Raw genomic sequence first — 21,948 nt, 5'->3', positions numbered from 1 at the left:
AATACACTATTAGGAGCCTATGATAAGTATTTCTTTATTAGATAATTGGTTTTGCTAATTAGTATTGCTTCAATCCTTAAATCTAGTTAAAAAATTAGTGGGATAACTAGCAAATTAGCTTAGAAATTAGTGAGATAATTTATAAAACTAGATTACAATGGTAAAACTTGTAATAAATTTTACCTAATTAGATAATTAGTTTAATAACTATTATTGCTTAAACTCTTTGATTTCAGTCAAAACTTAAGCAAGATAGTTAGTTGATCAACTTAGAAGTTTTTGAGATAATTTTAAAGCTAGATTACATTCTTGGAAAGTTATGATAAATATGTTTTAGCTAGACTATTAGTTTTTCTAAATTACTATTGCTTAAATTCTTGTTTCTTGTAGAAAATTAAGTGAGGTAACTAGTAGACTAGCTTAGAAGCTAATGAGATAATTTTAAGATCTATAAAGAACATGTATAAACCCTTGATAGTTATGTCCTAACTAGCTAACTAGCATCCTAATTATTATGTCCTAAATTCTCCATTTTTAGCAAAAAACTGAAAGGGATAAGAAGCAAATCAGTTAGAGACTTGTGAGACAATTCTCAAAGTTAGAATATATTGATCAAAATCTAGGATAATTATATCTCTGGTAGATATTTACATTTACTAATTATTAAGTAGAAAATAATCTATTCATACTACAGTTAAAAGAAAAAAAAAGAAAATTGACTCAAAAAATTAGAAGATAACTACTAGATTCTAAATAGACCATGAAGAAGCTAGAATAAAAATATTTGGCTTAAACATTTAGTGCAAATTTTTTAATGTCAAAAAGTTACTATTTTTTACTTATAAATCAAAGGAAAAAATTAGCAGATTAGATTATGTACGTTAGGAACTCATGATTATGGTATCACAAAAAACATAAACAAAAACATTTAGTGCAAAATTTTTTATGTCAAAAAGTTACTATTTTTTACTTATAAATCAAAGGAAAAAATTAGCAGATTAGATTATGTACGTTAGGAACTCATGATTATGGTATCACAAAAAACATAAACTACTTTTAATACTTTAATCTATTGAAAGGCTTAGACTCTAGAAAACTAGAATTAAATTAATTGACAAAAATATATAATGGAAATTCTTATGGTAAGCTTTAAGTTTTGATACTTTATTTAATGTTTAAGCATCCTTTTATAATGACAAATACTATGGATCACTAAATTTTATTTCCAAATGGCCTACCAACCAGATATATGAAATGGCCAACACATTCCGAGATGAGCCGTTTGAAAATCTAAAAGGTCTACTGTGCGTCGATTTCTCAAGCTCATCCACCACATATAAGCTTATGGTATGACTTGGTACTTATCAAACAAGTGACTTGATTCGGCCTAATTCTTAGGTGATTTGATTGGTGCATCAATGTGAACACTTGTTGAATTGCAAAAGTAATTTGCTGGCCCAACCACTGACGAATGCTAGATCAGATATCTGAAAAGTCTCGATAGCCTGGTTGAACCCTACTAGTCTGCATCAAACACCCAAGGTGAACCAGTAGCATCGCTTCTGGGATGATAACCAACAGCTTTGCATGTCTTTACCATCAGCAAACCCTGCTCAGTCCCATTGAGTAAGCCGCTAGTGGGCTCCTTATCCACAAACCTAGGCAGCCTTGGTCGCCATCAAGCCCTCTAAGTACATCGTATTTGGCCTGTCAAAACCAGGCTCGAAAAACTCCAGCTGCCTGCACCGAAGTTTCACGTATCTCTCACCAATGGGTCCCTCGTCAAGGGTACCATAGCCGAGAACTTTCTATTCGTGCTATCTCCAGCACCATACACGCGCGTCCTTGATAGGACCTGCTCCTTCCAACTCAATTGGATGCTCATGGCGAGTAATCCGAGTAGGTTTGCCTCAACTAGCTCAGGCCCTGCGTACAACCCATAAGAACGCTTCGAGGACAATACGCGTCAAATCTCCATAACCTCAGTCATGACCCGATCACCGTGCATCACTGTCAAGTCATACCCCCACTCACGTCCTACTACACCTCGCACATCAAGGACCAATCGCATCAGATTCACACCCATCACTACTGGTAACTCCCTGCTCATTCCACCTGGTTGCGAAGGATCTCACCACCCATTCCAAGCATCTCCACAACTCAATTCACGCCCTAGTATCACGACATCCGTGCAACATTCCAGGTTCACCACCTCATCTTGAGTTGATAGGCTGCCCAACCTCAACTTCTCGCATAAAGAAGGCATATCTCCATGAACTTCCACAGTCCCCTTCTTGGGCACACCGAAGACAACAGCCTATAGGTAGATTTGCTTCACATATTTCAGATTTTCCCCATCAAGAGGGAAATAGGAGTCAGCAAGGTCAACCTGGTGCTCCTCAGTCTTTTCATTGCTGCCCATTGCACCTGGCCTGCTGGCCACCAACATCTCGAAACCTGGTTTATAGGGAATACCGCAAAAACTCACATCCACCATGCTGGCGTCATTAGAGGCCTAGTCATTACCAGCAACCACATCACCGCATAACCATATATTTTTGAAAAATATTCCAACCGCGTACTGGTCAGCAAAACATCCCCTATAGTCTGACCCCAAACTATTTATACGCATGCCCATTAAGGGCTAGCAACTCCCCGTTTTTTTAAAACGTGCTTGTATTCTCACAAGCAGCTGGATGGAAGTGAACCAATTGTCTGCAGTTGAAGGAGCTTCCATCTACTCCCCGTTTTTTGAAAACGTGCTTGTGTCCTCACAAGCAGCTTTATGGAAGTGAACCAATAATTTGCAGTTAAAAGGAGCTTGTCGTCATGGTGCAGAGGAATGAGTTGATCCGTCATTTATCAGATACGAGATGTGTACCCGATCAGATCGCAAAGCTGATTCCTGGAAATGCACTGAAAACATAAAGTGAATCTTGACCAAGTTCAGTGATTATGCACATTCTCTCACTAGTTTTATTTCCAAATGTCCTACCAACCAGATATATGAAATGGCCAACACATTCCCAGATGAGTCGTTTGAAAATTTGAAAGGTCTGTAGTGCATCGATTTCTGAAGCTGATCCACCACATATCAGCTTATGGTATGACTTGGTACTTATCAGATAAGTGACTTGATTCGACCTAATTCTTAGGTGATTTGATTGATGCATCAATGTGAACACTTGTTGAATTGCAAAAGTAATTTGCTGGCCCAACCACTGACGAATGCCAGATCAGATATCTGAAAAGTCTTGATAGCCTGGTTGAACCCTACTAGTCTGCATCAAACACCCAAGATGAACCACTAGCATCGCTTCTGGGATGATAACCAACAACTTTGCATGTCTTTACCATCAGTAGACCTTGCTCAGTCCCACTGAGTAACCCGCTAGTGGGCTCCTTATCCACAAACCTAGGCAGCCTTGGTTGCCATCTAGCCCTCTAAGTGCATCGTATTTGGCCTGTCAAACCAGGCCCAAAAACTCCAGCTGCTTGCACCCAAGTTTTGCGTATCTCTCACCAATGGGTCCCTCGTCGAGGGTACCATAGCCAAGAACTCGCTATTCGTGCTATCTCCAGCACCACACATGCGCGTCCCTAATAGTCCAAGCATCTCCACAATTCAATTCACGCCCTAGTATCATGACATCCGTGCAACATTCCAGGTTCACCGCCTCATCTTGAGTTGATAGGCTGCCCAACCTCAACTTCTCGTATAAAGAAGGCATATCACCATGAACTTCCACAGTCCCGTTCTTGGGCACACCAAAGACAACAGCCTGTAGGTAGATTTGCTTCACATATTTCAGATTTTCCCCATCAAGAGGGAAATAGGAGTCAGCAAGGTCAACCTGGTGCTCCTCAGTCTCTTCATTCTCTTCATTGCTACCCATTGCACCTGGCCCGCTGGCCACCAACATCCCGAAACCTGGTTTAAAGGGAATACCGCAAAAACATGCATCCACCATGCTGGCGTCACTAGAGGCCTCGCCATTACCAGCAACCACATCACTGCCCTTCCCCTCGGGTATCCTTTGGGCCTCATCCAGCCTTACATCTGGCCCAATTCCAATTTCTGGCATACAAAAGATCAGTCCTTCTCCCAGATGGCCAAAGTTGATCGTGATGATTGACAACCATCCGACCAGCTTCAGCCAAAGACAACCACAAAATTCCTGGATCCCACTGGATTCATTTGGACTCTCCCAACAATCCATCAACCTGGTTGAGACGACAATTTGGCTCTTTGCCAAACCTATTTTTGGCTACCGCCTTGCATATGAGTTTGCATTCAGGCAACCAAGGGCCTGATAAAACCGTTGCCATAACTAGCCTCCCCATTAGTCACCATGGTTTCTAGCTCCCTCCTTTCCTCCCTCCTGTCTTACCTGTAAAGAATGAGGATGCAAGAGATCTACACAAGACAAGCACAGAGCACACAAAGATGAAAAGCTTCTTCTTCTTCTTCATAGAAAAGAGAGTACAAAATGACTAAGTGCTAAAGCTGAAAAGTAGCACATATGTACATGCGGTCACTAAGTGTGAACTCGCTAGAAGCGTACTAGGCTAGCACTATAAGTGTAGTCCAGCTATAGAATCACTGGCAGAGATCCTCCGTGTCGGTCACCTAACGCACCAGTGAGTAAATGCCGTAAGCGGCCAAGACCCGTAGTGGATGCCAGCTCAAGGTATAGAGCTTGACATCTCAACACTCCCCCTCGAGCTCTGCATGTCGTAGAGTCCAAGCATAGTCCGGAAACGTCGAAGCTTCTCATCTCCGAGGGCCTTGGTAAAGATATCCGCTATCTGCTCCTCTGTGCTGACGTATACCAAGTCGATGTCGCCCGCCAACACTCGCTCTCGAACGTAGTGGTAATGGACCTCTATGTGTTTGGTCCTGGCATGGAACACTGGGTTCCTAGCCAACTGCATGCTGCTGAGGTTGTCACAATGAATGAAAATCTGCTGGTCCACCTGCACTCCCAAGTCTTCAAGTAATGTGCGTAGCTAAGGTACCTCGCACACCGCAACTGCTGCACCTCTGTACTCGGCCTCTGTGCTCGATAAAGCAACCGTAGGCTGCTTTTTGCTGCTCCAAGTAACAGCAGCACTCCCAAAAGAGAACATGAAGCCACTCGTAGATCTCCTATCAACAATGCTACCTGCCCAATCTGCATCTGTATACCCATACAATGCTAATGGTGCATCTGCTGCATAGAACAATGCGTAGTCAAGAGTCCCTTGCACATACCTAAGTGTGCGTTGTACTCCATCCAAATGTGGCTTCCTCGGAAGCTGCATGAACTGACTCTCCAAGCCTACTCTGTAGCTCAAGTCTGGCCTCGTGATAGTCAAGTAGATTAGACTACCCACAATCTTCCTGTACATCTTGACATCCTCAACAACATCACCCTTCTCTGCACTCAACTTTGCATTCACATCCAAGGGAATAGAAATTGGCTTACAATCAACCATACCATACTTTGACAACATGTCCAAAGCATACTGTCTCTGTGATAGCCATACACCCTCTGGAGTCCTGATCACCTCAATGGCAAGAAGTAGCACAACTCGCCTAAATCTTTCATTTCAAACTCCTGTTTGAGAAGACCCTTCACATGGTCAATCTCCATAGCATTGTCACCAACAATAATAAGGTCATCTACATATATGGTAATGACCACAATCCCCACATCACTCTCACGTACATAGAGTGAATGATCAGCATGAGCTCTCCTAAAACCAATACTGACAAGATACTTGGCAATCCTGTCATACCATGCTCTAGAGCCCTGCTTCAAACCATACAAAGCTTTGAGAAGTCTGCATACATAATCTGGGTAACCTGGATCGACATAACCAGGTGGCTGATCCATATACACTTCCTCTTGCAACTCACCATTCAAGAAGGCATTCTTTACATCCATTTGATGCATAATCCATCCTCTAGATGCAGCCACTGCTATGACAGCTCTCACAGTCGTCATCTTTGCCACTGGAGTAAAGGTCTCCTCATAGTCTATGCCATACGTCTGTGCATAACCCTTTGCGACCAGCCTTGCCTTGTGACGCTCAATGTTACCATCAACCTTATGCTTGGTTTTATACACCCATTTACAGTCAATAGCTTTCTTGCCACTTGGCAATGGCACCAACTCCCATGTGTCGTTTGCTTCCAATGCAGCCATCTCTTCATTCATTGCATCATCCCAATGCACATTTCCAACTGCATCCTCAAAACATGTGGGCTCCACATCCTGTATCACCTTAGCCATGTAGGTTTGGTGATGCGCTAGATATCCATCATAAGTCAATTTCTGAACTGGATTTCTGACTCTATTAGATCTGCGCGGTCCTGGGTCACTCCTTTGCCCTCTAGCATCTTCTTGTACTTTCCTTACACCAGGTGTCCTGACAGCCGGAATTCCAAATTCCTCATCAAGACTTTGTTCAGAACCATATGAATCCATGTCTACATGTGAAAAACCTGATGATGCATCAGCCATAAAGGGAGGTTCATCAACCTTTTCCTTTCCTTTTCGTGATACATACCCTGTACCTATTGGTGGAGTAACCTGCGTACGTAGTCTACCATTCCATGGTTTCTCAACAGAGCCACGAAAAGAGGACTCTTGTGGTCCACTCAAAACCTGTGACTGTGGCCTCAAATTTTGTATGACCACATCATCTTTTACATCAGCCCCAATAGTGCCATGTGCATTACTGTACCAGCTGCTCATCTCATCAAAGACTACATCTCTGCTCACTCGTAATTCTCGTGTAGTAGGATTGTAGCACCTGTACCCCTTTTGTTCAAGGGAATATCCCACAAGAATACATTTCTCTGCTTTAGGATCCAATTTCCTACGCAACTCATCTGGTACATGCACGTAAGCTATGCAGCCAAACACTTTCAAGTGTGCCAAATCAGGCTTTGTACCTGTAAACTTTTCCTCAGGTGTTACATCATGCACCGCAGCTGTAGGTGTCCTGTTCATAATGTACACAACTGTATTTACGGCTTCAGCCCAGAAATGATGAGGCATGTTCTTCTCATTCATCAATGCACGTGCAACCTCTGCAATGTGCCTGTTTTTCCTTTCTGCGACCCCATTCTGTTGTGGAGTATATCTGCATGTAAACTGCCTACGTATACCATGCATTCGCAGAAAATCTGAAAAATCATTGGAGAAGTACTCTCCCCCTCCATCTGACCTCAATGTCTTGATTTGCATATCTGTCTCCTTCTCAATCATGACTTTGAAGTCTTGAAAGTGACCAAACACTTCACTTTTGTTACGCATGAAGTAGACCCATACTTTCCTTGTATGGTCATCAATGAAAGAGACATAATACCTGCAACCATGTATACTTGCAGTATCGGTTGGACCCCAAACATCTGTGTGCACCACCTCAAGTGGCTTTTTACATACATTGCGCTCATGTGGAAATGAGCCCTTTGACTGTTTTCCAAACTAGCATGCTGCACACACTTTATGCATACCATCCACCTTGAATTTGGGCAAACCTTTTACAATCTGTTTTGATTGCATGCTGCGCAATCTCTGCTCATTGACATGGCCAATGCGTTTGTGCCAAATGTCAACATCAGACACAACACCTGTGCCCTGTGCAAATAATGCAGCTTTTACCTCAGGCATGTCTACATTCAGCGTAAACATTCTGCCCACACATTTGCCCTCTGTGATCACCTTACAGCCATTCTAGAAATCTTCTACATAGCAGCCGTTTGGATTGAAGCAAACCTGCAAACCCTGCTCAACCATTTGTCCAACAGAAACAAGATTCTTTGTAATGTTTGGGACATGAAGTACATCTGCTAAGTACTTTGATTTTCCACTCTTCGTATTTAGAGGTATGTCCCCTACATGAGCAATGGGGTGAGCTGTGTCATCTCCTGTCTGCACATAGCCTGACACATCTGGTTTGCGCATATCTCTAAACCACTCTCCACGAGACGTCATGTGATTAGAGGCACCTGAATCCACATACCAAACATCATCTTGGGTGGAATTTTCTGCAGTCATTGTATTCATTACATGCTGCATAACAAACATGCGCTCGTTTTTGCTGTCATCTGCATCTTTGCTAGTAGATGCATAGTTGCCTTGTTCTCTCTTTCCACTTGCTTTTCCCTTTGGACAGTCACGTGACATGTGACCTCTTTCACCACAAGTCCAACATTCTCTGCTATCTGGAGTATGTTGCTGCCTGCTTGATCCTGCACCACGACCTCTTTGTCTCCCCCTGCCTTGAGACTGGTTTCCCTTGCCACCTGTATTGTTTTGATTTGATTGACCTTCCAGAAATTGGCCCCTGCAACCCCTTGGGCCTCGACCACGACTTCTACCTCTACCTCTGTTGGAGTTAGAATAGAAGGCCTGTTCAGAATTATTTCTGCCATGAGAAGAAGATGTGTCAAGGTTCTTCTCCTCAAGAATAAGCATAGAAATCAAATCTTGGAACACGGGGATGTCATCTCTTGTATTCATGGAAGACCTAAAATGTACATACTCATCTCCTAGACCATCCAAGCATGCACGGACAATGTCATCGTCTTCCACTGAGACTTTAATAGATCCAAGAGCCTCAATGATACTCTTGATCTTCAAAGCATTATCATTGATGGAGAGGTTGTTCCTCTTAACCTGATTTAGCTCCGACTTTAGTTGAAGCTTCCTGGCCTTGGTGTTCACCTCTAATACTCTGCCTAAGTTTTTCCATGCAATGGCGGGGGTTTTAGCATCCTGTAGATAGCCCATCATGCCATCTGTGATGCTCATAGAAAGCCAATACATCACTTTGCTCTGGCCTTGTTGCCAGTCCCTCAAAGCTTTAAGCTTTCCTTTGTTCTGTTGTAGCATTTGCCTCGGGAATCTCTGGTTCCTTTTCATTGTCTCCTTCTACATAGTCCCAATAACCTTTTCCTTTTAGGAAATTTGTTATTCTGAACTTCCATGCAGGGTAGTTATTTTTCTCAAGCTTCTTAGTAACAATCTGACTGAAACCGTCAGACATCTTGAAGCACTAAGACAAAAAAGCTGCAATCTGCAAAAACCTGCAAATCTGCTGAACCTGCTATCGTGGTACTTGTAACGCTTTCTACACTCAATGAGTGTCCACAATCAAGCGTACATACAACCACTGTACTTGTACAGTAAATCTCTGTATACTGCACTTTGGAGACCTGTTCAGAAACTTGTGCGAAAACTTGGTCGTGGATTGCGAACGAAGGGATTGTGATGCTCTTGCTCTCTTAGCCTCTCTTTCCTGCACCAGGCTCTGATACCATGTAAAGAATGAGGATGCAAGAGAGCTACACAAGACAAGCACAAAGCACACAGAGATGGAAAGCTTCTTCTTCTTCTTCACAGAAAAGAGAGTACAAAATGACTAAGTGCTAAAGCTGAAAAGTAGCACATATGTACATGCGGTCACTAAGTGTGAACTTGCTAGAAGCGTACTAGGCTGGCACTATAAGTGTAGTCCAGCTGTAGAATCACTGGCAGAGATCCTCTGTGTGGGTCACCTAACGCGCCAGTGAGTAAATGCCGTAAGCGGCCAAGACCCGTAGTGGATGCCAGCTCAAGGTGTAGAGATCGACATCTTAACATTACCTCCATCCCCATCCCCACACTCGTCAAGGTCCCATGTCTTGTCCAACACACCATCTCCTTCTCTTGCATTGGAGGTACATCTTGCAGAGCAGCTTAAGAAACCAACTCATGGAAATAACTCTTCATCACATGAGCTGATGAGTTTGGACTGGATGTGCAACGCCTTGGATGTAGTGATCTTCACCCATAAGTCAAACCCCATCACTCCATCACCACTGCATTGTGCCAACAAAGGGACACAACAACACATGGAAGACATTGCCAAAAGTATTTCTCTCGCATTGGAGGCACATCTTGAAGAGCAACTTAAGAAACTGACTCATGGAAATCACTCTTCATCACATGATCTGATGAGCTTGGACTGGATGTGCAAGGCCTTGGAGGTAGTGATCTTCACCCATGAGTCTGTTTGACAAGTTATCTTGCCTACACATACATCAAACCCCATCACTCTATTTCCACTGCATTGCGCCAACAAAGGGACACATCAACACATGGATGAAATTGTCAAAATCCTGGATGCTTGCTGCCTTATCAAAGAATCCTTGTCAGAGACAAAGGATTAAGTGAAGGCATCCCATCATGCCCTCAAACGCATCCAATGCCTAAAGTTGGGGAGGCAAGGGGATATAAAGCAGGCTCTTTGCTTCCACTTTATTTTATCTGCATAGGCTGATAAGGAAAAGGACCAATCATAATGAATCCCTTGAGAATGACGGAAGAGAAGTAATGCCTTCTTTAGGATGAAGCCATAGCAGAGCAAAGAACATCCCCAGCATTGGAAGCGCAACCATCCACTTCAGCAGCCGATAGTAATGCATGTGAAATGTAAGTGAAAACTCATCCCTGAAATAAAACCATTCTTATCTACCATTTCTAGGATTACTATGCCAGAAGACCGCACTAAGACACATGGAAATTTGAAATGATGCCTTCCAAGTTTTTCAATCAACCGATTCTCTGTAGTGCGTTTCGGACCCATGTAATTATGGGGCACAAGAAGAGTAGCCTTAAAAAAAGTCAAAATCACCAAAATACCTTGTCAACAACCAAGATCCAACCAAAATGTTTGTAGCCATATGGGCAATTTTATTAACTAATGGAAGGATCTTTTCCTTGGAAAAGGAAAGGCTTCACCTGTATCTATGCCTCATGCTCAGTCAGAGCACCCAAATCTAAAGAAAAATGATGTATTCAATAGTATACAGTGTGCTAAATAAAATTTCTCTAATGTCCTTGCTCCCACACAGTCACCCACTACTGAAGATGACTCTCTGTAGTCAAAAAATGACTGCTGCCAAAGCAATGAATGAGATGCAAGCTGTCGCTTGCTGTTATACACACGTGCAGACCGGAAACTGACAAGCTACTACCTGTGCAGGTCAAAAATTGACCTTCTACTGTTGTTATTACTGCCGACTGCCTACAAATGATGTGTAAAAAACTGACGACCTGACCTGAAATGCATTGCCTTGATGTGCGTGGAGTTGCTCATGAACAGTTTGCTACTGTCACAACCTGTTTGCATGCCCTGTGCAGTGGTCATTCCATCGCAAGCCATTCAAGAGAGAGAGAGAGAGAGAGAGAGAGAGAGAGAGAGAGAGAGAGAGAGAGAGAGAGAGAGAGAGAGAGAGAGAGAGAGAGAGAGAGAGAGAGAGAGAGAGAGAGAGAGAGAGAGAGAGAGAGAGAGAGAGAGAGAGAGAGAGAGAGAGAGAGAGAGAGAGAGAGAGAGAGAGAGAAAATTGTACTTGCATCATCGAGTACATCTACTACCTTCCTTATCCTCGCTGCGACTACGCCCACACTCTCTTCCCTCAAATTGGCCACCGTTGCTCGGACATTCACCACATCCAATGCATCGCCAAAATATGCAGGTGTCAATGCGGGCCTCAATCGCTGCCTCAAGTCTGCCTTTAGATAGAGACAAACCTGTTAATGTGCCAACACAACTTGGTTAGCCAATGTGCAAGAAGGAGATCACAATTGTATATATATAGCCATTGAAAGCACAATCAAAGCTTTTCATTACCGTCTATTCTGACGGCACTTCATATGCTTCCACCAATCTCTTCCATACTGACGCAAGCACAGCTTGGTAGGAGCTTATTGAAGGATTTCCTGATTCTTGGATTACTTTTTGCTTGAGCTGCTAAACTACAGCACTATCAAAATGTAAAACTTTGCAATGACCCTTCGTCGAAGGGCGCTTTATATTAGGGATTTTCATAGCAGCTCTTGGTTCAGGAGCCAGATCTTGCCCAAGCTTTGACGTATCCAGCCAAAATTTTGGATCAAGCACCGTGCGCACATGGAATGGAGTTAGTGACACGCCCAGACCTTTACAACATTGTCCCCAAGACCTTAAAAAATATGAATAAGAGGACCCGTCGAAAATAGCATGACTAGCAGCTGCACCAATGGCGATTCCACAGCCATCTCTGAATGTAGTAACCTGACAAAATTGGTGAAGAAATAAGGCAACTCAATCGGTGAGCTTCATCTATACATAAACACAAACTACAAGGTAGCATTGCCCATCTTACATGTACAAATATGTAAAAATACAACAGGCTAAGATTGCACATGGTACATGCATAGATGAATTGAGTTTACCTCGATAGAAAGAAAGGCCTCTTCAAATGGGTTGAAAGGAGTCGGTGCAGTCAAGTCATTGTAGAGGTCATGGATGGAAAAATTCTCTTCGTGCAGCTCGAAAAAATCATAATTTGCAAAAGCTTCTCTGAACTCAACTCCGGCATCATTGCAGTCAATAACAATGTTGCTGCATTTGTCACCACCACCATCCTTCTCATGCACGAGGACCTTGGCCAATCCATATTTCAAGGTTAGGAAGTCGCAACAAGAATGCCCTTCTTCTTGCAGATAATCAGCATTGGCTAGAAGAGGATAAAAGAGGACACTTTTGACGTAGTTGAAATTCTGAAAGAAGGTGTCTGAAAGAGAAAGGTAGAAATTGAATCTATGAGTAGGTTTGCAATGGCTTTACGACAGAGGTATTCATAACTTGTACATGGAGATGCTCATCTGATGATCAACCTGCGAAGTTAGAAAGCGTTATTAGCAGAAGAAGCTGACGTCCGGTGTAGAGAAAGAGTGATAAAGTGGGGGAGAGAAAAGTCACGATCTAAAGTTGCGATCTCATTTGTGTCTTTTCGCTAATGTGGCATAGCTCTCCTTTGAGCTTTCAAAAAATATTCTTTGGGCTAACTGCCCTAACAAGAAGTTAAGTTGCAAGATGTATCCAAGAAGCTTCATCAATTATGTATTTTATTCGAGTTGAGGACATCTCTTTCTCTTTTGTTGGGGAGAGATATGATGCCTTCAATAGACTCAAAGACCTCTTGACCAGAAGTCCTATCCTCATCAACCCTCACTAATTCACCCCTTAGCTCTTCTTTACCCAAGGAAGTTCAACAAGAAATTCAGGTAGACACCTATTTTAGACCTCTTCTGCAAGAGATTCAAGCTCAGAATCCGAGGGAGCATTTAGCTGACTATACCTTAGCAGATGGTCTTCTTTACTTCAAATAGTGGATGTGCATACCCATCAGTTTTTGCGCACCCAGAGTTTAAAGGAAGCCCACGATAACCCGTTGGCAGCTCATCTCGGGTACCATAAAATGTTTGCTACCCTCCAAAGGAATTTTTACTGGACGAAGATGAAGAAGGACATCCTGGATTATGTTTGCAAATTCCTTACTTGCCAGAAGACCAAAGCAAAATGCGTCAAGCTACCTGGTAAGCTTCAGTCTCTAGATATTCCTCAGATAAACTGGGAGTGTTTGAGTATGGACTTTGTCACTGGTCTTCCAAAGACAAATGGAAACTATGATTCTATTTTTGTCGTATTAGATAAGCTCATTAAGGTGGCTCATCTAATTCCAATCAAGCAGACATCCAGCGCCATCGACATAGCCCAAGTATTTGTCAAGGAGGTAGTAAGATTACATGGAATCCCTGCAAGAATCATCAGTGATCGGGATGCCAAATTTACTTCTAAGTTTTGGCAAGCCATCTTTTGATCTCTGGGTACCCAACTGAATCTCAGCTCAGCATATCATTTGGAGACTGATGGTCAAACTGAGTAAGTGAATCAAGTCATTGAAGATATGCTTCGAGCATATTGCAACCAGCAGCCCCAGAAATGGATCAAGTTTCTTCCCCTAGTTGAGTTTTCTTATAACTCTTCTCACCATTGCAGCCTCAGAATGTCACCCTTTAAAGCCTTGTATGGTCAGGAGTGTTTAGTTCCTCTTCGATTAGCCGACCCAGCTCTTAATGTTCCTACCGATAAGTCTATCCTGGAAGAGATGGATCATCAACTTCTAGTCATTAGAGATAACTTGGAGACAGCTAGTGATATGCAGAAGAGCTATGCTAATCTTCATCCTTCCGCTAGAAGCTTTAGCGAAGGTGAACAAGTTTTCCTCAGAGTCAAACCCAAACGTAGCTCCTTAAAGCTAGGGAAATTCCGTAAGCTTGCTTTCAGATATTGTGGATCTTTTGGAATCCTTAGAAAGATAGGAGAACAAGCCTATGAGTTAGCCTTACCGCTTCACATGTGCATTCATAATGTTTTTCATGTCAGCCTCCTTAAGAAATATGTTGTTGACCCTCTACATGTTTTGAATCATGATGACACCATTCTTGTCAATCAGGAAGAATTTCAAGTGGAACTAGAAAAAGTTCTAAAAACTAAAGAAAAGCAACTGCGGCACAAGAAAAATCAAGAAGTACTAATTAGGTGGAAGGGCTATCCGGTTGAAGATGCTTCCTAGGAAGATTGGGACCAGCTAATTACCCAATTTCCAAGTTTTGGAAGATGAACCCATGTAATTCATCTTTTGGAATCAAATCAATATCTCCCTTTTGTCCAAACCCTTGATCATATTTTTGGTTGATATTTTGCAGCAACTTATAAATATTATATCGATGGCACTTTTGATGTAATTTTTATGCGGATGTAATCGATCGTCATATTTATGGAATTCAAGCATCTCTAGTCAGTCAATTCTTTTGAGATTCAAATCACCTATGGTGTTTTACAAGTCAAATTATTATGATACATGAAATATGTGATTACCAAGTGAAAGATGAGGTAGTAAGTTATAGACATAAGAGAAATAAGGATGGAGGAAATAAATTGGGTACACAAGGGAAGAGATATTGCAAGATTCATTGAAAGATTAGTATGAAATCCTTAACTGTCAAGAACATGGTATCAGTTGCATAATATCAATAGAGAAATAAGTCAACTCTCAAAACGAAAAAAGTTAAAGTTTAGGTAAGAATGGTAAGATTTTTACAAAGCATATTGAGGCTAGATAGAGAGAAAAGTGAACAAATGATCTTCAGACCTCACAAGAGAAACGCAAATTTGATCACGCCAAAGGAAAAATACCTAGTTGAGTAAGATCACATTCAGAAACTAATGTAACCCCGAGTCATTAAGGCTTGTTTATGATTAAGACTTTTGAGTCAGCGCTAAAAATGGAAGAGAAGTGTATTATTCAAGGTCCATACCAGTTTCACTGTCCTTTAATCTAAATACCCTAAAGTTACTGACCATCTCCAATCATAAGTTGACCGAAGATTGAGTCTGACTACTCTCTAAAGCATGTCCCGAGCTTTTCTTTTTGTTGAGGAGTTTGTAAGATCCCTCCCTAAACCCTAGAGCCATTCAAAACTTTTTCAACCTAGAAAATAATTTAGAAAAAGCAAGACTGACAAAGAAGTCATGCGGACAATGAGACTTTACTTTAGAATGAAAAGACAAGGATATTCCGGATAAGAAATTACATCATCCCTATATTTGTCCAAAAAGATTAAGATTATTTTTTACTTCTTCGTCAAAAGCCACGTGGGAATTGAGCTAGACCGAGAACTGGCAGAAAAAGGGACTGACTTGATTGAAAGATAAAGTTAAGAGGTAGGATTTGAGAAGAAATTGGGGTCCAATAAGAATTGAGAAGAGAATTGGGGTCCAATAGGAATTGAGAAGAAATTGAGGTCCAATAAGAATTGAGAAGAGAATTGGGGTCCACTAGGAATTGAGAAGAGGATTGGGGTCCAATAGTAATTAAGAAGAATTCAATTAGAAATAAAATTATTTGATTAAATAATTCTTAGAGTATAATTTTTGAACGAGTCAAAAGTTGCAACTTTCCACTCATTCTCTCTCTAGCTTGCATTGAAGGTGAGCCCAAACACCCTCTCTCTCTCTTTCTACTTTCATGGGTTTTTAGTGGGACTGTATTTATACCTTTTCATCCTCCCCCCCAGTATATACACTGTATTCTACCCACCATTTTCTATATAAGCACCCCCACTCCTTTGTAAATTTACACACATTCCTAAGCTACTTGCATATTTGCCATGCTCAAGATTATGCTTAAGTAAATCAAGGTTTCCATTAAATCTTGCTCTTGCTCTCTCACTCTCTTGAAGGTCAAAACCTTGAGGGTTTTGTGAAGAAGCTCCTCTCTCCTTCCTCTTCATCCTAAATCCCTTTCCTTTTTCCTTGAGCCTCACATCTCTTCAAAAAGGACTTCAACCCCACTTCCGTCTTGTTTAGAGGAGGTAATCTTCACTTGTAGCACGATTAATTAACCTAAAGTATATGTTTTAATACTAGGAAGGTTTATGTGCATCATGTTAAGTTTAAGCTTTAATGGTAACCTTGCAATTAGGGTTAAGTACTAAGAGTATCTATGCATCATTAAGTTAAGCTCCAAAGGTAGATTTGTACTCTTAAGCTAAGCTTTAATGGTAACTTTGCACCTAGGTGTAAGCTTTAGTGACTACCTTGTATTTTAGGTTTAAGCTTTAATGGTAAGCTCATAATTAGGGTTAAGTGCTAAGAGTATCTATGCATCATTAAGTTAAGCTTCAAAGGTAGATTTGCACTCTTAAGCTAAGCTTTAATGGTAACTTTGCACTTAAGTGTAAACTTTAGTGATTACCTTGTATTTTAAGTTTAAGCTTTAATCGTAATCTCGCAATTAGGGTTAAGTGCTAAGAGTATCTATGCATCATTAAGTTAAGCTTCAAATGTAGGTTTGCACTCTTAAGCTAAGCTTTAATGGTAACTTTGCACTTAGGTGTAAGCTTTAGTGACTACCTTGTATTTTGGGTTTAAGCTTTAATGGTAACCTCGCAATTAGGGTTAAGTGCTAAGAGTATCTATGCATCATTAAGTTAAGCTTCAAAGGTAGATTTGCACTCTCAAGCTAAGCTTTAATGGTAACTTTGCACTTAGGTGTAATCTTTAGTGATTACCTTGTATTTTAGGTTTAAGCTTTAATGGTAACCTCGCAATTAGGATTAAGTGCTAAGAGTATCTATGCATCATTAAGTTAAGCTTCAAAGGTAGATTTACATTCTTAAGCTAAGCTTTGATGGGGTAACTTTACACTTAGGAAAAGCTTTGAAAGACAAGCTTGCAATTTAGGGTTTAGCTTCGATTGTGACCTTGTGTGACTAGGGTTAAGCTTTCATGGTGACCTTTTGTGATTGGGGTTAAGCTTCCATGGAAACCTTGTTTCATTAAAGAGAGAGGTTTAGTCTCATTATGTTATCAAGCTTAGGGTTTGTATGTCTCTCTATGGTAGGAAGAATGCATGGTTATAATCCTCTCTTCCAAGCTTTAATGGAAAGCTCTAGAGTCCCATTTTATCCCCAAAGCGAGCTTTAATGGAAATCTCGAAGACTCATAAATTATAGGACGACCTTCTAGCTTCTTTAATGGAAAGCTAGGCACCATCAGAAAAGAGTAGTTGTCTAAGCTCGATAGAAGTAGTTCAATTTTTGGTATTGAAGAGTATTTCTAAAGTTGTCAATTTCAAGTTTGTTTGCAAATACGAGATGGGGGAGATAGGGGATAACTTCATGAAATTGATCTCCGTGTTGTTTTGAACTAAAACTTCTACAAGCTTCCATAGAGATGCCCCATGTATGGCAAATGATTGCAAAACCTAGGAATCGTACAAAACGGGGATTGAACTTAAAAATTTTGCATTCCCGACGACACATTAACCATCAAATGCCTATGGCAAAAACTCGCTTGTATTTTCTAAATAAACTTGGCTGGTAGATAATTAATGAAAGTAGGAATTAAGGTTGATAAATGAATGAACCTGGAAATTACCAACTAGGAGTTAAAAAGGAATCTCAAGAGGTGATAAGGATAGCCCGTTGCAAAACATAGATTTAACTAGGAGTTTTGAAGATTTTATGGAAATGATTGGAAACCAAGATGGATCTTCTTGGGGTCAATTTGATTGAAAGGCCGGCCCAGTGAGAGGATTCTCTTGGGGAACTTGACGGAGATTGGTCCTTTTTGGCTAGAGCAGCGTAACCGGCAAGTTTGTTATACCTAGGTCATTCATATTGCGAGGGATAAGGGATGAATGGGTTTATTTTATTTTTGCCCGGCCGGGTGAAGTACCCATGGTTTCTTATTGGAAAACGGCCATAATCCGAGTATGGCATGATGCCAATAGTTGGATGAGAAGGTCATACTCATGGAGGATGATGTGAATTGAATTAAGGAAATTTGTTTGATTTGGTTGCATAAAAAGAAACTGGAAAGGCTAGGAATATAGGGACTATCATATGCATCTGTCACCAGATGGTGCTATATCTCTCAAAAGAAAATGCTAAAGAAGGAATGATTAAATTACTTAATGAGCCTTTTCCAAACACTTAATTTTGGGAAATATTGTGAAGGTGCTTTCATTTTGATGGCTTGTTACTAATTATCTTGGTCCTGAGTAAGACGAAATGAATTGGTTGAAACTACATGTGTTGCATGATTAGTTAGGAAACTAGTTAAAAGCTAATTGTAGCAGATAAAGGTAAAGAAATGAATTAAAAGTTTCTAAATAAAGATTTGGTGGGAACAACCAGATGAATTTCCCTGAACAAGGGTATGCAACAGATTGTATGTTTTCTGTTGTCTGACGATGTCTGATAGACCGTCTTCTGGATTTTGTAGTAGTTAAGTACTACCTCGGGAAGGGATTTTCCTGAAATGGTTCGGTGGGTGGGTGGATCCGGAGGGTCAGATGGCCGGATGTTGAATAAAGGTTTTATGTTAAATGCTAGGACTATGCGGGATAAAAACGGATAAGCGGGAAAGGAGCAAGACCAGGTAGGATTACAAGATCCCTGTTCTTAGGAAAAAGAGATAACTGTCGTGCCTTCTTGTCAGGAAAAAGGGGTTATCGCCATGGACCAAGGGAGAACAAGAAAGCAAGAGCAGATCCTGAAGTTAAAGATCAAGAGAATCAAGACTAAGGACAACGATTTTGGATGTGGGTATTTGAAAGATACTAAGGACGGATTAAATTATGATAAGCGGATAGAGTTGTCAAATTGATGGTATTTACCCCCTTGGATTGGCATTCGAGATAGGCCGGAGTCCGGTTTGGGTGTCTGTTCCAAGTGGGAGTGATACCTACAAATAGATCTACGTCATTCCCTGGAGCAGTCTAGAAGACTGAGCCAGGTGAGTAGGGTCGAGTCTGGGAATGGCCCTCACAGGAATTTACTTAAATAGTTCCAAATGGATGCATTATTCCAAGCATAGTGATTTTGGAGGTTCAAAATAAGCCACTTGCAATTAACCGTAACAAATTTGAGCCTTTGTAGATTTGCTCAAGTTCTTTAAATGCTCTAAGAAAATTTTTGGTATTACATGCTTCACTTTCTTCATACCAATCATGAATAAAATTATTCGTGTCATCACCATCATAAAAAACATCAATCTTTTTATCAAAATGCGAACCATATAGTTCCTTTAATCTTTCACAACTATTTGGATTACTCTTACAAAGGAGTTTTATGCACTCAATTGATCTACATTGTCTTGCTACTACATATGCACAATAATAACAGCATTCACCGTACTTTTTGACACTTCTGATGCATGGGAATAAAAGAAATCATGTACATATTGTGATATATGCTAATGTGGCCACTACTCGCTATAATGTATATACCTATCTGGGGAGTCATGGCCCTAGCTAGATGTGGCATCGTTGCATGCTTCTCCACTTGGAAACATAGATTACTTGGTTTCATAATATACATACTCCAAGTGTTTCATGGTGGAATACTCATCTCGCTTGCAAAGATTGATGAGGGAAAAAACTGGCAAAAATATCAAACTAACAGGCATCATCGTAAAATTGCATGAGAAGTGACCCAAAACAAAAAATTATGCATACCTATGATATTTATGATTCAAACTCCATTTGGTATTTTGAACATAAAAAATTGGTGCTTTTTTGGGTTAAAAATGAGCTGAAAATGACCTAATTTTGGTCAAAAGTGAAGGAATGGCGCAAAACATGACACATTAGTTGATATTTCTATGGGTAAGAGAGAGAGGGCTTCTTTTTTAGTGAAAAAACTACACTTTTCCCCTTCTATTCAATTCCCTTCATGGTTGCTCAATCTTTGTGTACTCTAGTCATGTCTCTTTGTAATCTTTCATCTAAGCTTGTGAGGGAGTGAATTAGAGTTTCCCTCTATCAAAATGGTGTGTAAGATTCAATATATAAGATCCTAGATATTTAAGAAATCATAAAGTGGTCTTCATGAAGGTGGAATCTTGTGATTTTGTTTCAATTTTTTGAAGCTACTACTACGTAATTGGGGGCGAGGCTACATGATTCCATGAAATAGGTTTGGGTTTTGAATGGGAATTGTGCTTGTATGAGAGTTGAGGTTTCATGGATGAAAGTTTAGTGTATTTAATTTGTCTTTTAAAAGTAAAACTAGATGTAAGCTGGTTGTCTTTTCATCATGACCTCAAGCAAAATAGGAGATGGGGTCTGTGAGTACTTTATCACAAAAATTCTTAGACTTTAAACCATCTTTAGGAAAAGGGTTGGTGATTTTACATAAAAACTTTCTTAAACAGTGTATGTGATTCTAATCACAACCTCTCACACCAAAAGGTTCTAAACCTTCCCAGCTAGAACGCACACAATCTGACATTTTTTATGAACTCAATGCAAAACTACTTGGGTGGGAGTTTGTAAGTTGATCTACATACTTTTGTAGACATGAATGAAAATGTAGAGACACATGGGATGCACTTTGATCCTACATTCATGCAGATGTTTCAAGTATTTTCCATGTATATGCAACAACAAGCGATAGAAAGAATCCAAATTTCAACCACCAAAGCACTGTAATCTATTGCAAACAAATTTGAAAAGTTTGATGGCAAGGACATCACAAAGTATCTAGGAGATTATACACAATAAATGAAGCTAAATCGAGTGTCCAAGTGTGAGGTCCCCACCCCGCCATATCAAACAACGGATCTGATGGTGAACCTGGTGGCCACTAGATCTATAGAGGAAGCAAACAAAGTGGTTCAGGGTTCAGCTAGCGGACGATCTCTCATCACAAAGTGAGTCGAGCTCTAGCCTACTAGCAATGAGATCTAGCTCCACCTCGCAGGGGACACGTACTTAAACTATCTAGAGATCCTAAGACCCACCTTCCAAGAGGAGAGAAACCTCGAGTGCATTTTTTCCCATGTTTCAAAGGCACATACTCTCGAGATTTCACCGCTCTAGGGGCAATGAGTAATACTAGAGTCGAGATTAAACTATGGGGACAGAGAGCTCCCGACCAATCGGGACCACCCTTCTCATAGGCATTGGCAACCTGAGCCAAGCCCCCACTTTCCACCCCCACACTCACACTTCCTTGTGTGTTCTAATTACTACCACATTGGTCGTTCAACATAAAGATTCCTTGATTATATTCCAAATCATAGTATTCGTTAAGACAACCCTTCAAACAGTATTTGCAAATCGGCACCAAGACATAATTTCTAGTCAAAATTCTACTCAAACTTATTCATTAAAATTCCAATGTTATGGAGGTACAACATCCCTCCTCCAGCGAGAGTTTACTCCTCCCGTTGTCGCCTAGCTGCCTATACAACTAGGTTTGTCCACCGCATAAAAAGCACGACTTGGACACTCCCACCGCATAGAAAGCAAGACGTGGGTTCCCACGTTCGCATGGAGAGCAAGTCGTGGGTAAGGCCCTAAGCTAGTAACTCTAGCTACTGCGATATCTTCGCGAGCCGCCCCCTGAGTAGGGGGGTCAGGACTAGTTCAACATTGGAAGTAGAATGAACATGTTGAGCTAAATTTTCCCTAGCATACATTCTTTCCTATTGCAAATAGTATATCCGTCAAAAAATTCTTTCCTAGTTTAAAATTTAGTAAACAAATGAATTCAAATGCCGTTGTTTCCG

The 21,948-nt window shown here is 40.9% G+C and overlaps 1 pseudogene; it reads right to left on the bottom strand.

Annotated features, from left to right (window-relative positions):
* Positions 1–2,131: 2,131 nt before the first annotated feature.
* Positions 2,132–13,210, bottom strand: LOC147429717 (hydroxycinnamoyltransferase 2-like; annotated as a pseudogene).
* Positions 13,211–21,948: the final 8,738 nt, after the last annotated feature.

This window comes from Adiantum capillus-veneris, chromosome 22 (genome assembly GCF_014529385.1).
Source record: "Adiantum capillus-veneris isolate H3 chromosome 22, ASM1452938v2, whole genome shotgun sequence".
NCBI lineage: Eukaryota > Viridiplantae > Streptophyta > Polypodiopsida > Polypodiales > Pteridaceae > Adiantum > Adiantum capillus-veneris.
This window is presented reverse-complemented; position numbering and strand designations above follow the sequence as displayed.